The 15379-nt window shown below is 38.8% G+C and overlaps 1 protein-coding gene across 4 annotated transcripts in view; it reads right to left on the minus strand.

Annotated features, from left to right (window-relative positions):
• DCLK1 (doublecortin like kinase 1) overlaps positions 1 to 15379 on the minus strand; it is a 229875-nt gene that overhangs the window by 114033 nt on the left and 100463 nt on the right. The window lies entirely within an intron of this gene.

Raw genomic sequence — 15379 nt, forward strand, 5'->3', positions numbered from 1 at the left:
TTTTTACAATAAGGATAGCGAAACACTGGAACAGGTTGCCCAGAGAGGTAGTAGATGCTCCATCCTTGGAGACATTCAAAGTCAAGCTGGATGCAGCTCTGACTTAATTGAAGATGCTGCTGCTCATGGCAGGAATGTTGGAACTAGGTGAGCTTTAAGTCCCTTGCAACCTAAATCATTCTATTCTATGGTTTCCTTACAACAGCTTTTAGTTATTCTACATGGCACTGCTTAGCAATTCAATCTTTCCAATCATATGGAACCATATTAAACTGAGAAACAGCGACTTTTACCAAAAACTGACTTTGGACTTACTGATTTTAAAAATAAATTAGATGTCTATCTTTAAAAAAACCAAAGATACTTAATAAAGTCTGTTCTCACTTCACATTTACAAGAAGATTCTGAGAGAGTAGGCTTGCTTAAATATTTTTATTATTCAAGTTATAACAATAATATCAATTATTCAATTATAACAATAATATCTTATTATTCACATTTTGTAACTAAATAGTGCACTGATGTTTGAACAGGCTAATTTCACAAATAGAGTTTCAAGTCTACAGTCAGCAAAGCAACACATAGACAGTCTCTAAAAATTGACAAAACAGTCGAGAACAGTCTAGCTCATCTAAACAAGCCCCCTCAGAAAAAAACATTTAAAATCTACAAAAACACAAGTGAAAGAATTACCTAATGATATTTTGCCAGATTTTGGCATAAAAAGTACCCCCATCAATCTGAATTAACTGATGTCTAGGGGTTATAAAATTCATATCATCCTTCCCAGAAACATGCCTGAAGGCTTTGACATCCACAACAGTTATGAGCCTCTATAGCAGAAATGTCTTAAGGAAGAAAAATAGCAGTACATGTCGTGAGTTGCTTGTAGACTGCTATACATAACTAAAACAATTTTAAAGGTAGTATATTAGAAAAAAAAAAAAACCTGAGAGAACAACAACTAGATGAAATAAGTACCAAAAAAATGATGAAGGTTCTTCCTAAATTATCCTTTCCTTAAGCAATGCGTGTACTTCTAAATTCAGATCCACCACAACCGTATTTCTATGACCACTGTCATCTTAACACTACACACTACCTGAACACCAACATCAAAAAATTGATAAATATTTGATAGAGCTTTTTACCATGTTCCTACTCAGTTTATGTTCTATTAGTGTATCAGCCTCAGCAACCTTTAAATAAACTCATTTACTTCCCATCTTTCTTTTTAGTCAACAAGACATATCCTGCCTATCTTCCCACCCCATACTCCCACCAATCTTCAAACATCTCTTCCCTTCAGTCAAGTTCCTCTGAAATTGCCACCTCTCCCACTGCATGTACAAAACCACTAATTTGCAGAATAACATTAAAAATCCTGTGATTTCCTTTTTGCTTCCCAAGTTTGACACACTTCTGGGGAAAGATAACTTTTACATTTGTCTTTATAACAAGCAGAGTATTAGAATCAAACCGGTAATATGCAACTCGAGGAACAAAGTTGAGCTATTTTGACAACAAATATGAATACAAATTAAATTCATGTTTAAGACAAGAAAAAATATGGATTTAATAAAACTCAAAAATGCTTGGCTCTGCCCAGTTAAGAAGGTTTCTTTCAAGCCTAAACAAGACATTAAAATTCAGGGAGCAACACACAACCAGGCCCAAGAATGTCAATTTTTTAGGCATCTCAGGTTCAATCAGTGCAATTTAAATGCAAATAAGAAAGAAAATAGGATTAACACACAAAAAATAATTTGCGCTTAGATATCTTTGGGGTTTATTAAACTTTACACTTATAATTTAAAGTGTTCTTATGCTTTCCTCTTTTCTCCTCGCCTTCAGTTTCATACTCTCTGTAAAATTACAGCTTTTCTTGTCTCCTGAAATTTTAATAATTTTGGAATTATAATTCTAGCGCTTAGGAAGGTTATAGCAAGATCACAATTTCCTTTCAAATCTATCTTCTTCCAGAGTAACTTCTCTAAAGGTTTCCAGTACCTTTTTATATTACTATTGAAAGCCCTGAGATGTCCTTCACGGCATTTTCCATCCTTTCTGTCTCAGCATCCCTGGCCCTCTCTGCAAGTTCACACTCCTGAGCAGTTAAATTAAAAGCCATCTGACAAACACACTGCACCCCCTTCCAGGCTTTTTTGGAGAGAAATCTGCAAACACTCTCTATTCACACCCAGTCATCAGCTAAGCAACAGGACCTGCTTTTATTACCCATTTTCACTTTTGGAGAACATGGCTCCTAAAAAGTTACAGTTCAGAAGATAAAGAATTATCACCTAAGCTGGACCATACAAGGGTTTTAGAGATCTCTGTACTCTGTTGCATGTGATAAGCTTTAAAATTAGTCAGTTTTTAAATCAGCAAATTACAAAAGCCTCCTTTGGACTTTTCTGTTGTTTTCAAGGCACAGAATCCATCTTTTTTAGAAATAAGGTTTCATTTCTCACAGGGGGGGAAAACAAAGCTAATGCAGGAGCAGTCAAATGTACACCTTAAATAAAAAGAAAATGAAAAAAAATTGCGTGCCACACACACGGTACTAAATAGTCCGTGACTCTTTTTAACAAAAACCTTTCTGGTAAAGAGATGTTATCTAACATTAATAGTTTCTCTTTTACTTTGTAGGGGAATTAATAAATACCAGCAGCATTAGCAGAGGCCAGGGAGTGCTTGCATTGGCGGTGAAAAAGACAACAAGCAGCAGAAAAGAAAATTGATCACTAGTACAGGCTTTGATTTTTGGCAAGCCACATAAATAAAACTGTTTGACCTGGCCATAACTACAAAAAACAAAAGAGGCAGAAGAATTTGTCATGCCTAATGTCCCCTGAGCAAGTTGTACACCGTGAAGCCTGGATTCCACACAAATTGCCCAATGATGTAAACAGCTCAAGACACCCACATGCTCTTCCAGTGGGAAACACAGATGTCTGCCTAGGAAGACTCCCAAACCATTTTGTACCTCAGTAGCTGCTACTGTGCTTTGACCCTCTAGTGAAAGCACCACAGCAGCTGTGTCCCCGGAAGGGAACAGGGTGGGACCTGGATGAGCCAGGCACCCACAGCTGCCAGGGAAGCACAGAGCAGACCAGCAGAGCTGTCCCAGAAGGAGAACAGGCAGCAAGAGCAGCAAACTTGTCTTCCAGCCCAACCTCAGGACTGGCTTTGCACCATATACACTATATACTACAGGCATTTTGAAAAATTATCTTCATTTTTCCTTCTTTGTTTAAACAGGCAAGCATTTGGAATCAATGAGAAATCCCCTAACTACTCTGGGGATTTTTCCTTTGATTGGCCTGAAACATTTAAGTCCACTTTTTGGAGATGGTACTCTTGTTATGGAGACCCTCCTGCTTATATATACAAAAGACATCAAAATTTTTTCTTCATGTGGAGTGTAGATGGCCCAACAATAGCAGCTTGTAGAGCCAATACCTGGTTATATTCTCTCCCAAGTAAGAAAGGACAGTCAGAAATGGATTGGAGGAGGTGCAGAGGGAGGGAGAGAGGGGAAGGAGGACACAGAGGAAAAAGAGGGAAAGGCAAGGGGAAGAGAGGGAGAGAAAGAAGAGGGAGGAATACAGGGAGGGAGGGAGGGATGGAGAGAGTAATTGGATCAATCCTTTCAATAAAAGCATGAAATTAAAGTTACAGATGCAATCCTCTTTTATAACTGCTGTATTCTTGGCTGTATTCAGGGACCTTCTAAATTCACATTTTAAAACACATCCATAAAAAAATCCCAGAATGAAATTCCTTCTGTTCTTTCTGACTATATCAGTCACAGCACACGGAATACTTTTCTATTCTTTCAAAGTTGACCACACATCAAGTTAATACTGAAACGCTGATATTTTTAATTAAGAAAATATTTAGAAAACAAAATTTTCCCCTGCATTGAGGAACCGTTCATAGCACCAGGACATTACGCCACACCACTGTGATTACTATCTCATGTCTTTGTTACAATTTTCATAGTGCTGGGTTCTTGGACAGAAAAGAAGGAGGGGGTGTTTTGTGTGTTTGTCTTCTTTTAATAACGACTTAATTTGAATTAAAAGCTGAAAGCTGTTTTGGATGAGCAATGAGAAAAACTCAAGCTGGCATGCCCTCAGGCATCACGGCTGTTGGAGAGCTGGAAAGAAAAGTGAGGACAAAGAAATGAGATGGTTAAACCAAAAAAGATGCAGAAGGCTCTAAGGAAAACTCAAGTGATAAGTGAGTATAGGCGTTTTATGCAAAGCAAAAGAGAAGTGAAGCATGGCAAAAGGAAAATATGAGGCATTAAGGAAGAAGAAGACATGGGCTGCCAGCCAGGAGCACACACAGAGGGTGACAGAGAGGTAATTGAGGCAGGTGGGGAAGGAACAGTCCAAAGGAGGGGGCAGGCAGAGAGTTAGGGGCAATTGCCTTCCAGACTTCACCCCATGATCAACCAGATGGGAAGTTTTCAATCTGTTTTAAAATAGCCTTTTTGAACCTTAAACAACCTCATGTTGAGTTTGATTACCAATGATAGTGAAAAAGACACTAAAAAAAATGTTTCATCCTTGGAAAAACCTCAGTGTTTAAATGACTCATGATTTTAGGACTCTGACTCATTAATTTTGTGTCAAGTTTTATGAGTTTTATTACAGTTTGTTTTCATTTTCTGGCTCCTTTTGGCTCACTCAGACTCAATGTTTAATTCTCAGGCAGGTCTCTTCAGTTATTCATGTCAAAAGAGCTCACTATACTGCTCTACTACTATTTTTCTTTTTTTTATTCTGCCTCTGGCTGATTTTTCAAATTAAAAAAAAAAAATAAAAAGCTCCCCTTTAAGATTCAATTTGATCTTTATTGGTATTTTCCCTTCATTTTTCTCCTTAGCCAAACAACATTTTCCACTAACCACTACTTTTGCAGAACTTATTTTTATCCTTTTCACCACTCTTTATCTATTGCTTCATGGAGGAATATCTCAGATACTGAATTTATCTCACTGCCATCTACCCTGGTAGTCAGTAACAAGTCTTATGACAGCTATGAATATTCCTGAGAGCTTAAAAATAATAGAATCACAAAATGGTTTGGGTTCCAAAGGACCTTGAAGTTCCTCTAATCCAACTCCCTGAGTTGGGACATCTTCCACTAGACCAGGTTGCTTAGAGCCCTGCCACTGGTATTCAACATCTCCATGAGTGGGGCATCCATAACTCCTCTGGGCAACCTGTGCCAGTGCCTCACTACCTTCACAGCAAAGAATTTCTTCTTAATACCTAATCAAAACCTACCTTCTTTTAGTTTTGGTTGGTTTGTTTGTTTGTTTTTTAATTTAAGCCATTTAAAACCCTTTGTCCAATTGCAACAGGGCCTGCTACAAAGTTTGTTCCCAGGCTTCTTGCAGGCCCCATCTGTGCTCTCAAAGGCTGCTATAGGAGAGCAGAGAAGAGGGGGAAAAAATCTCTTCCTATTCCTAGCAGAAATGCAGTATCAGAAGAGACCTCCTGTGTTACTCCATTTATCTCCCAGGATCCCTTACTAGCTTTCCCAATGCTTTGTTCAGTTGTGTACCATGCTGCTTATTGTGCAGAGCTTCCCTCAGAAGACAGACCAGTAAAACCGTCAGCTGCTACTCGCACAGAAGGATTTCACAGCTTCAGAAAAATCAGAAATTAATCATTCCATACTGCTTTTTAGGTAGTTTCTGTGAAATGAGAAATCCAAACATATCAATAATGTCTTTGGAGAAGGAGAAAGAATAATACTTGTGCTTTCTAAACGCATTTCATAGCAAGTCCTTTACTCCAGGAAGCTCAGGCCCTCCCTTCTTTCTGAGGGAAAGGAATTATACCTCAGCTGGAATTCACAGACCATCACATTCAAATATTTCCTCCAAGGTCAAGGCAAGTCTATTTCCATTCCTTTTGGCTCAGGCTCTGAGGCTTTTATTCATACCCTTTTCACATTTATCTGTCATTACACACATGCCATTTCTTGAGATCCGGTCACCTACGAAAAATATAATTTATCATCAGTGTGTATGTACTTTCTCTCTCAGCTTCTGATCCAAATTCTCTCCTCAGGTGGTGGCTTAGCTGAAGCTATAGGGAAGTATCTGCTATACATTCCCAAAGCTAAACAGCACCAAATTCATTCCTTGCTGTTGGAGGGAAATCTCCATGGTGACAACTGCATCGTCAAGCTGTGAGAGCTCTTCAGTGAGGAAGAGCATTTCATCATGAGATTCTCATTACAAGAGTGCCCTCTGTAAATGAAGAGGAGATGGTACCGTGGGGGTTTCTGTAAATGAAGAGATGCTACTGCAGGGGTAGGAGCCGGCTGGAGCTGTTCTTTGCCAACTGGCCTGTGCAGCCACGTTGCAGATTAATGCCTCTGATCCTGTGTGTGTCCCCTCAAATCAGATGAACACAAGACACCATCATAGTTAAAAGCATATGAATTTTCATTCTCAAAAGCAGCAGAAATAGCTTGTTCTCCTGCTGCCTGACAGGAGCAGAGGGAAAGCAAGCCAGCATCCCTGTGCCCTGGTGAGTCCTGTTTCGCTTGCCTCATCCACATTCTCCCCTCAGCTCTGCGTTGGTCAGTGCTGGCTCAGGACTCACTGCTCTTCATTTGGCTTCCTCTGCCACCCATACAGAGGTTTCTCTCCCTTTCTGACTGCTGAAGATGTGGTATCTGTCTGCTTCTACAATGTCTGTATTCATCAAAATCCATTCTGTGATTTTCACAGGTCAGCCTGTATGATCTTTATCAGACTTGGAAAAAAAAAAAAAAAAAAGGACAGAAAATCACCTACTTTCTTCAGTTAAAATATTTACTCAGTAAAATATGTTTTTCTTGGTCAGTAAAGTATTTCATAAGAACAAGAAAAACTTTTCCACACTATATTATACACTAATCTTAATATACTGTTTTACTTTTCTGGGTTGCACTAAATGATGGCATACCTAAAAAACCAGTCAACTTAAATAGGGTTTTTCAAATGTTCACATTCCTGTTGAGAAACATGTTCTCTTTCTGACAAGTCCTTCTTAAAAGCTTCCACCTTAATCCTTTAAAATTTAGATAAAGAGAGTAGAAAGTTTGCAGTACTAATGCACAGCAGCTGCTATACTTTGGCTCAAAACATTATGTGAAACTTAAATAACTTCTCTGTTAGACTCAAACTAATCCAGTAAACAATCTTCTTTGTTAGAGAAACTGAGGGAAGCAACAGACACCTCATGGGCTTATGTGTGACTGCAACACTGAGGAGCACTGGCATGCAGATTCATGAAAGGTTTTTCTACAGGAACCACCAACCACTTGAGACTCTTCCTGTCAAAAACTTCTTCATGGCAGACAAGACAAGAGCCATGAGAATGTGGCTTTTACACTGGAGGAGACTGCATCCTGCTAGTTGCCATTAAATCCCACAGCAACTGCACAACAGAGCAGCATGCTTGGGATGAACAGTGCAAACACCAGAACAAAGTTTTGCACAGGAACAGAGAAAAAAAAAATAATCTCATCACACATTTCAAATAAATTCATGTTAAACAGAGGAAGTTTTTTTCAGGACAATCAAAAATTGATAGGATGGCTGATTTAACAGCAGATGTAATTTATGGGCCAATGGAAAAACAGTTATTACTTGATAGCAAGTTCAACTAGATCTGGATTATTTTTTTTATTCTGCTACGTTCACATATTTTCCTTTACCAGTTGCAATACAACACCACCGTTTAGTGGTCAGACACGCCAAGTGCAAACTCCAGCATCCCACCTGGCTTTTTTGTCCAAACAGGTGGCAACTATTTGCAAGCACTGTATTCACATCACCCTAAGAAACAGGAAATTAATATTTCTTTAATTTCTGATCACTAAGCAAAATAAAACCTCCTTGACTTCAGGGGCTTGAATAAGGCCTTGTCAGAGGCACTAAAATAGTTTTGGAGACTGATTTTCAGAATGTGTATGTACAAGGGAAACATCTAACCCAGCTTAAAATGCTGGGTTTTGCTGAAATAGATACCATGCCCCTGTTAGCTTTTTATTTTTTTATTATGACTGAATTATACTCTTAAATACTCAGAAACAGAAAAACTAAGCACAGAGTATGTTCTCCATAATTTAAAGAGTAAGGAATCCTAGTATGGCTAATATCCTCTTTGTCAGGATAGTGTTTACTTTTAATTCTTCATCATCCAAATAATTGTGCTCCTGTGACTGGACTTGCACAAAAGCTGCTGGTTTCAGAGCAGTCTCTCAAACTATCTTACGCACTGGTCAGTGTTCTTCAAAAAGCAGTGACACTTGCAAGATGAGTGGCTGAAGGAGGCCCTTGTATGAATTTCATTCTAATAAAAGAAAACCCCACAATTTGAAGGCCATGCAGTACAAAACCCAAACTGCTCTTCAATCACCAATCATGTTACAAGTGAAAATATTATTTTTTACCTCAGTTGGAATAACTACTTTCTAGAGAACCACTGCAGATATATTAAAAAATTAAAACCCACAGCTTTGTTCTGTTTGCTGTGAACATCAGAGCACTGGACTACCTTCTCATGTCTTTGTTTGAAGTTTTTCCAATATGGAAGAACAACCAATTATGAATTTTCATTGTTCACATTTTATGACGAATTTTCACTGGTGATCCTTCTAGGTGCTCAGAGCAGCTAAATGAGGAGGAAGAGACCAGCTAAGTGGAAAAAAAAAAAAAATCATTCAAAAGAAAAATGCAGTCAGGTGTTTTCAATTTCTGAAAATTATAATTACAGGTTTGGAGAAAAGAAGAAAACATGTCTTTAAAGTACAGACAAAAATATTTTTCAGGGCAAGCTTCCAGTGCTAGGCGAAATGAATCATTTTGCTTAGTCATGTTCACTGTGCTTAGTAAATGCATTATATTGGCCCATTACCTGAAAGAGGAATTAGGGGGTCTGCTACTTCTGAAGTAGTTTTATTGCATTTCATCCATAAATCTAAAAAATAAGGTGCACACAATCAATGTTTCTCAAAAACTACTTTTTCAAAATACCTGCTCACCAGTAAAGCCTCCTGATTGCAACTACTCCACAAAATCAATACAATTTTCCAACAAAAGTCACTCTCACCATTTTACCTGGAAGTGTACAACACTGTTATTTCCATTTTCAAGTAAAAGATCTAACAAACTCATGCTATAAGGCAAGTATGAAACCTTGAATTAACTGTTAGAACAGAAGCATTTGATTCATTTTTTACCTCTGTCCACTATGTATTTTTCTAGAGGTCTGCTTATTTTTGTGAAGTTCTGCTCAGCAGGAGGTTGTTAGCTGGGTCCTGCTCTGCTTGGCTGGCCAGATGCTGCTCTCTACCTCCCCAGCTGGGAATTGTGGGAGCAAGCTGCAATCATTTTTTGAGACACTGGGAGATCACACAGCCTTCCCATGGAGGCTGCAGAAAACACAGCTTTGCTGGGAATTGGTCCAAATAAAATTCACTGGCTGTCTGGATCCAAATCCAGATGGAAAGCTTTGATTGGTAATTTTGCTTTAGGTACTGCAATCCCCCTATAACAGAAATTATATTATATATTTCACTCACTGATAAATGAAAGGCTCAAAGCTGCACACACCATTACAAAAGCATCCAGTTTAGGGACTACCATGACATTAGGTGGCATTGCAGGAGCAGTTTCTTGAAAAACAGCTAAAAACAAGATTTCCTTTTGTCTTTCAATTCAGAGCAACCTGCCTCAGCACAGCTTTGTCAAATGTGGGGACCTTACTGGCTTTCTTGTTCTTGTGACAGTGAACTACAGAAGCAGGTAGGAGCATGAAATCTGTAAGAGTTAATATCTGAACTGAATCCATCACACCTCGTACCCGCAGCAGAACAAGACTTCAACCACTGATTTCAAGTAGCAGATGGGTGTGCAAAAAATATATAGCTACCCAGATGCATTTAGAGATGGGAGAGTTATTTTCCCTTCTTTGAAAGTATTTTAATTCTAAAATACCAGTGCATCACCTTAATATCCATGACACAATGTTCTCATGTTAGCTTACTGGCTACTGGTGGACTCTGGTGATAATGCCATAAACTCCATTTCTTTCAGGCATAATCATTAATAAAATGCATGCAGGACAGCACTCCATCATAAACTGTCTGGAATGTAACTGAGATGTGTAATGGCTTTTGGCTGCATGCACTTGCTAACTTAAGGCTCAGCATGCAACACTGAAAAAAAAGCGACATGGTTGAATTCTGAAAAAAAAGGAGGAAAAGGGAAAACAGATGTCAAGGTTTCAACAAGTCACTGCACACTGCAGCTGGAACCAGTACAAAAACAACGCAAGTATGCTGATTATGTAGCATTTCATGTAATGATAAGGGCAATAAAATAGCACAAAATGCAAAAGCTCAAACGGTTAAATACCTTCCTCAAATTCCAGAGGGTCAGTTGGGCTGAATAATAATAGTAATCCTTTCAATAACCAGATCAAATGATTCAACCATTAAAGCTCTTTATGCTCAAGAAAAGTGAAAATTGAGAGATTCCCTTTCTTCTAAGTGCAGAGTATGGACAATAAATCTAAAATCCAATCCAAACAGACATTCAGAGGCACACTATCTCATTACCATCACTCTTGAAACTATTTGGCAATAGTTTCCATTATTGCAACAGATGTTAACAAGATGGATGGCAAGCCTGTTAAACAAACATTAATATTAATATGTAAGTGTCTATGCAGCAAAGCCACCGTTCAAATTATTTATTTCCCCAAGAGTGTTTCTTGGGAAATTAATCAGGGACTTTTTCTTGCCAGTAACTATTAAAAATTCAAGGTATTTCCATTGACAAAGACTGTATCATTCAGGGAAAAAAAAAAAAAAAAACAAACAAACCAACCTAAACAATATCAACATGGTCTACACATGTAACCTGGACTCTGGTGATTCTTGTAACTGCCGTTCTCCCTGGGCTTTGGCTCCTTAGGACAGAGCAGCAAAGGTAGGAAATGTGCAGAGAGAGAATCCAACATACAGAAATTTACAACGTGAAAGAGTTCAAAAGCTTAAGGATGAAGAAAGAACAGACACAGGCAATAATCACAATAACCTGGAATTTTAAGTCCAGCACTGTGAAGAGACGCCTTGGCCAGAACACTGTCTCCTCATCACAGGCAGACTGGTTACAACTATTGAGATTGCTCAGATATGCTGAACATGGAGATTGCTTTCTCGTGTAAGAGTTTCTCACTGGAACACAGCCTGTTGCTTGTGAGTTTTTTAGTACAGCAAGTCCTGGGACATTACTAAATATAGCAAACAAAAAATAAGCAGAGTTTATAAATCCATGAATATGACATGAACCATCAGGATTAGAGCTGGCAAAAAAGAAAGCAGGCAAAAACCTCAAGCCAACACTTGGAAAAAGGATTTTTGAAGTCCTGATACACACACGGTCAAAACTGACTTCTGAAAGAGCTGATAATTAAAAAGAAATCTGCTAAGATGTACCTACACAAAAGGATGTAATCAGTGTAAGTTTCAGATAAATCCCTGCCAGCAAAACATATAATAAATTAGTGTTACAATGAGAGTTGAAGAGGAGCTTTCTCAGGCACATCTGAAAGGTCCAGCATGACGGCATAGGAAAGAATTCCTTCAAAAGCCCTTCTATTTTGCTAGAAAAATGTTTTCTTTACTATTTAAGCTATAAACTGTGAAACGATGTACTTTTATGAAGAATCAATATCAAGAGCAGTTAATTTTAAGATTAAAAATATTACAATATACTGGTGCTCTATCTTCAAAACTACTTGTTGCCTAAGGAAATGTAAATGAAATTTTTTTGCTGCCATATAACCCTTCCACATTCATCACTAACTTGACTGCTGTGTATTTACAGATGGCACAAGCCAAATGCATTGCATTCATGCTTAATTTCATCTGTGCACCCTTAGGTTGACTTATTTTAAGCTGTAGCATAGCTTAGAGGAAACATGTGGAGATGTAGTAAGTACCAAAGGAATTTGTTTTATTTTTGAAATAATAAGATATATCAAACTGACACCCTGATGCAGCTGAACATGTCTGCTGGCAGTGCAGCATCGCTCACATGCAAAAGCCATACCACGAATACCTGCCAGATGTGTTTGGAAATGTTGTGCTATTTAACAAACATTTGAAGAGTTGACTCAAACCCAAAATTAAATCAAAAAGATGAAACAATCTATGTTCAGGCAGTGCAGCCCCAAATAACTTGTTGAACTGGAGGTCCAGAAGCCCAGCAAGTTATTAATCTGTTGGGCTGTTCCTTACAAAACTTCACAATCTTTTGAATTGTATTCGGTGTTCTGATTCTACTACCTGTTATGAACTCAAACTTAATAGCCTTCAGCTACAAATCCTTTACTTCTGAGATCCTAAATCTCGTAGGGGAAGATGTGATAAAGCAAGATGAAAGAAGTCACATTACAAAATGTAGGAGAATTTAGCACATTTGCAATTCAGAAGGCTGCTAGGCACAGATAAGTTCAAAAGAAAAATACAATAACAGAAAACAGCACCATGTTGGAAAGGAAAATTTGCACCAAAAGCAATTTCACCTGTGATAACACCTTGCTGTGTCTCTGAATTTCCTTTTCATTTACTGATGCTTTACTGCAGCACAAAGGGCCAGATCGCCAGGACAGCCAATCTCCACAAAGCACCCAGTTTCATTTTTTGCACCCAGAACAACCCAGGAAATGAAGTTCTGTCCATATACCTGTCTCTATACATACCATGTGTATCAATATAAACAGATCTAAAGATCCCAGGATCAATTTGTAGCTGTCAACATAATGAACCGGAAAATGTCTGGTCTATAAGGAAAAACAACAAGAAAAAAGTAGAATATGAAAGTTTTCCAAACAGGTTATCTCTTCTAATTTTAGGTATATCTGTGAAATGTCATAGCCTGAATTTCTCTCCTGTGCTTGCATAGGGGGTTGGTTGTGGTGATTTGGGGGGTTTTGGTGATTTTTTTGTTAGTTGAGAAATTGAAAGAAATAGGTTGCCAGCTGAGAAGCACAGCAGAGGAGAAGGTAAGTATTGTAACCACCAGAGAGCAAAGATAGAGCTGTGGGTATGCTAATTGTTAAAGCTGTGTCATTTGGGCAACACTAAATATATATATATATATATAAAACAAAATTAGGCCAAAGCAGAAAGAAGGAACTGAATACATAGCCCACACAGTCACAGATGGTGACACACTCTGATGGGAATGGATGCAATTATAAGCCAGTCTTAGTCCTGGGACTATTCAAGGAGTCCTTGAATGATATTCACAAACATTACGCACGTGACAGGGGATAAGCACTCTCATATTAATGGCAAGGCTCCAATTACTCCAACTGGTTTCATCAGTTTGGGAGTGTTGTTAACTTCTTTCAGCAAGTGCAGGTAGTGCTTACAAAAAAAAAAAGGATTTTCTTTCTTAAACATTAGTGAAGTAATAGCTTGATATTGTAATCCAAATTTTAGGGTTTTTTATTGCTTAAAACATGAAAAAGTGGAATGTGAACACAGAAATACTACTTTCACAACCATGCTTGTAGAGTGTTGCCACCTGCAAAACTGTTCAAGGGCTCTGGGCATGTTTACCCTTCCCAATGAAAGTTAGGCAACAATGTATATGACAAACATTTGGTTTATATTAGCTACATAATTACAATTTCCTAGCAAATTTATAACAGGCAACAGATTCACTTAGCCAAAAATATCTCAAACATACACTCTTGAGTTTTTGCAAACATTTAAAACAAAGGTAAATCTACAATTCCCCAAAATACTTCCTTCCATTCCTTTGCATTTTTTCTAGAAGTACTTCCTTTGCCTTTTGTTCAAGCCTTCAGTATCATCCTTCTTTGCTGAAGCCAAAAGGCCGTGGTCATGCTTTCCCTTCTTATAAAAAAAATGAACCTGAAAGCATATAAAATCCCTACTTGCCTACTTCAGAGCAGTAACCTGTTACAGAAATAACCCACAAGGACCCACAATAAGCTCTCAATAGGAGTCAGAAATTTTAGCACCACCCAGAGATGGATCTGTATAAGGCCAGAGTTAGGATGCAGAAAGATGCATTATAGATCTTTTTACTTGGCAATGCAGGATTTGTGCATGTTCCTTCTAAATAAAGATATAATCAATCATATTTATTTATACCTGCTATTACACACAGAGGAAATGCATTTACAAAAGTTAAATTCATGAATATTCTCTTTCTGTATGGAAAGAGAATTCAGAAAAGGCGGTTCAGAGGAAGAGCACATCTTTAAGTGTTTTGAGAAATTTTCAAGAGGTGTCTCACTGCTGACAGACATAATAGCTTACAGAGTCAATAAAAGCCTCTAGCTAACCTTTGCAAATACATTTACTCAGCATCCCTAATTGCCTTAAGACGTCCTAAACCTGTGAATCAGTCTGGAGGAGTGACAAAACAGAGACACAACACCGGAAGAGAGCACTAATAGAGATTCATAAGACATAGCCAAAGATCCTTCACAGTATACTGGAAATTGTTTCTTCAAACAGAAACTTAATCAAGTAATGAATTAATTCATTTAAAGTGACCCAGAGGTAATGGAAAAAAATTCATGAGGGGAAAAGCCACCCACACTTGAATGGCACAATGACTCAACCGATTCAAGGGCTCAGGAGAACAATAAGATCCGAGTCACTATCTGGGGCATCTTCTAAAATATTTCCTGTGCAAAGATTACTGACTATCTTGCTGAATTCATCAGCGGCCACTTCAGGATGAATTCATCACACTAATGGCAGGCAGCAGCCCTGCCCCGACTCTGAACCAGCCGTGAATATTCAGAGAAATGAACACTGCCTCCAAATGAGGCTAAACACTCCCTGGTCCGTCTGCTGCGGCTCCAGAGGTCTTCATTCAATTTTAACTACCCAGAGCAGACCCCAAACTCTCAGCAGCGTGGGCCGAACTTGCTTTGCGTTATAAGCCAGAGCTGTGACCCCGGAGCTTATCTGAAGGCAGAGCCGCTGGCAGCAGGCACACAGAGGGAAGGAAGACCCCGGTGCCGCACGGAGGCAGGAGCGGGGCTCGCACACACGGGGGAGCTGCGGGCCCGCGCCTGCCGCGGCTCCGCCGAGAGACTCGCGGCGTCACTCTCGGCATCCTCAGATGCCGACAGACCCCCGCGGCAAAACAGCCAATAAATGGTGGGATAACGGGGAAGAAAGGATCATAAGTGAACTCTCCTACATCCTCAGTGAAGCTGTCAGTGCTGAACTTCAAAACTGGCGACTTCCAGGTTTTTTAAGAGTGAGAAATCCAAGAGAAGGCTTTTCTGCCTTTCTG

The sequence above is a fragment of the Chamaea fasciata genome, unplaced genomic scaffold (genome assembly GCF_029207755.1).
Source record: "Chamaea fasciata isolate MVZ Bird 193981 ecotype frontalis unplaced genomic scaffold, bChaFas1.0.hap1 SCAF_2, whole genome shotgun sequence".
Taxonomy (NCBI): domain Eukaryota; kingdom Metazoa; phylum Chordata; class Aves; order Passeriformes; family Sylviidae; genus Chamaea; species Chamaea fasciata.